The 2,732-nt window shown below is 49.4% G+C and overlaps 2 non-coding genes across 2 annotated transcripts; both read right to left on the reverse strand.

Moving 5' to 3' along the window:
- Positions 1-943: 943 nt before the first annotated feature.
- Trnas-uga (transfer RNA serine (anticodon UGA)) lies at positions 944-1,018 on the reverse strand. Its single transcript has one exon. It is a non-coding gene; the product is annotated as a tRNA-Ser (tRNA).
- Positions 1,019-1,243: 225 nt separating this feature from the next.
- Trnas-uga (transfer RNA serine (anticodon UGA)) lies at positions 1,244-1,318 on the reverse strand. Its single transcript has one exon. It is a non-coding gene; the product is annotated as a tRNA-Ser (tRNA).
- Between the last annotated feature and the right edge of the window lie 1,414 nt (positions 1,319-2,732).

The raw sequence follows: 2,732 nt of genomic DNA on the forward strand, positions 1-2,732 counted from the left end.
TAATCAGTAGCAGCATTGAAACTTCCTGGCAGATTAAAACTGTGTGCCCGACCGAGACTCGAACTCGGGACCTTTGCCTTTCGCGGGCAAGTGCTCTACCAACTGAGCTACCGAAGCACGACTCACGCCCAGTCTCACAGCTTTACTTCTGCCAGTATCTCGTCTCCTACCTTCCAAACTTTACAGAAGCTCTCCTGCCAACCTTGCAGAACTAGCACTCCTGAAAGAAAGTATATTGCGGAGACATGGCTTAGCCACAGCCTGGGGGATGTTTCCAGAATGAGATTTTCACTCTGCAGCGGAGTGTCCGCTGATATGAAACTTCCTGGCAGATTAAAACTGTGTGCCCGACTGAGACTCGAACTCGGGACCTTTGCCTTTCGCGGGCAAGTGCTCTACCAACTGAGCTACCGAAGCACGACTCACGCCCAGTCTCACAGCTTTACTTCTGCCAGTATCTCGTCTCCTACCTTCCAAACTTTACAGAAGCTCTCCTGCCAACCTTGCAGAACTAGCACTCCTGAAAGAAAGTATATTGCGGAGACATGGCTTAGCCACAGCCTGGGGGATGTTTCCAGAATGAGATTTTCACTCTGCAGCGGAGTGTGCGCTGATATGAAACTTCCTGGCAGATTAAAACTGTGTGCCCGACTGAGACTCGAACTCGGGACCTTTGCCTTTCGCGGGCAAGTGCTCTACCAACTGAGCTACCGAAGCACGACTCACGCCCAGTCTCACAGCTTTACTTCTGCCAGTATCTCGTCTCCTACCTTCCAAACTTTACAGAAGCTCTCCTGCGAACCTTGCAGAACTAGCACTCCTGAAAGAAAGGATATTGCGGAGACATGGCTTAGCCACAGCCTGGGGGATGTTTCCAGAATGAGATTTTCACTCTGCAGCAGAGTGTGCGCTGATATGAAACTTCCTGGCAGATTAAAACTGTGTGCCCGACCGAGACTCGAACTCGGGACCTTTGCCTTTCACGGGCAAGTGCTCTACCAACTGAGCTACCGAAGCACGACTCACGCCCAGTCTCACAGCTTTACTTCTGCCAGTATCTCATCTCCTACCTTCCAAACTTTACAGAAGCTCTCCTGCAAACCGTGCAGAACTAGCACTCCTGAAAGAAAGGATATTGCAGAGACATGGCTTAGCCACAGCCTGGGGGATGTTTCCAGAATGAGATTTTCACTCTGCAGCAGAGTGTGCGCTGATATGAAACTTCCTGGCAGATTAAAACTGTGTGCCCGACCGAGACTCGAACTCGGGACCTTTGCCTTTCACGGGCAAGTGCTCTACCAACTGAGCTACCGAAGCACAACTCACGCCCAGTCTCACAGCTTTACTTCTGCCAGTATCTCATCTCCTACCTTCCAAACTTTACAGAAGCTCTCCTGCGAACCTTGCAGAACTAGCACTCCTGAAAGAAAGGATATTGCGGAGACATGGCTTAGCCACAGCCTGGGGGATGTTTCCAGAATGAGATTTTCACTCTGCAGCGGAGTGTGCACTGACATGAAACTTCCTGGCAGATTATAACTGTGTGCCCGACCGAGACTCGAACTCGGGATCTTTGCCTTTCACGGGCAAGTGCTCTACCAACTGAGCTACCGAAGCATGACTCACGCCCAGTCTCACAGCTTTACTTCTGCCAGTATCTCGTCTCCTACCTTCCAAACTTTACAGAAGCTCTCCTGCGAACCTTGCAGAACTAGCACTCCTGAAAGAAAGGATATTGCGGAGACATGGCTTAGCCACAGCCTGGGGGATGTTTCCAGAATGAGATTTTCACTCTGCAGCGGAGTGTGCGCTGATATGAAACTTCCTGGCAGATTAAAACTGTGTGCCCGACCGAGACTCGAACTCGGGACCTTTGCCTTTCGCGGGCAAGTGCTCTACCAACTGACCTACTGAAGCACGACTCACGCCCAGTCTCACAGCTTTACTTCTGCCAGTATCTCGTCTCCTACCTTCCAAACTTTACAGAAGCTCTCCTGCGAACCTTGCAGAACTAGCACTCCTGAAAGAAAGGATATTGCGGAGACATGGCTTAGCCACAGCCTGGGGGATGTTTCCAGAATGAGATTTTCACTCTGCAGCGGAGTGTGCGCTGATATGAAACTTCCTGGCAGATTAAAACTGTGTGCCCGACCGAGACTTGAACTCGGGACCTTTGCCTTTCACGGGCAAGTGCTCTACCAACTGAGCTACGGAACCACGACTCACGCCCAGTCTCACAGCTTTACTTCTGCCAGTATCTCGTCTCCTACCTTCCAAACTTTACAGAAGCTCTCCTGCGAACCTTGCAGAACTAGCACTCCTGAAAGAAAGGATGTTGCGGAGACATGGCTTAGCCACAGCCTGGGGGATGTTTCCAGAATGAGATTTTCACTCTGCAGCGGAGTGTGCGCTGATATGAAACTTCCTGGCAGATTAAAACTGTGTGCCCGACCGAAAGGCAAAGGTCCCGAGTTCGAGTCTCGGTCGGGCACACAGTTTTAATCTGCCAGGAAGTTTCATATCAGCGCACACTCCGCTGCAGAGTGAAAATCTCATTCTAGTAGCAGCATTGTTTGATAATGGGGCAGGTTAGTGGATGGTGGTTCATAAGCCATTGAGATCAACAATTTTTTCTGCTCTGTTTGACTATCTAAATCATTTAAATATGAAATTTATCAATATGTGTTAATTAACTCATACTTAACCATCATTTTTTTTTAAAAAGAAAAATG

This window comes from Schistocerca cancellata, chromosome 2 (genome assembly GCF_023864275.1).
Source record: "Schistocerca cancellata isolate TAMUIC-IGC-003103 chromosome 2, iqSchCanc2.1, whole genome shotgun sequence".
NCBI classification, from domain to species: Eukaryota; Metazoa; Arthropoda; class Insecta; order Orthoptera; family Acrididae; genus Schistocerca; species Schistocerca cancellata.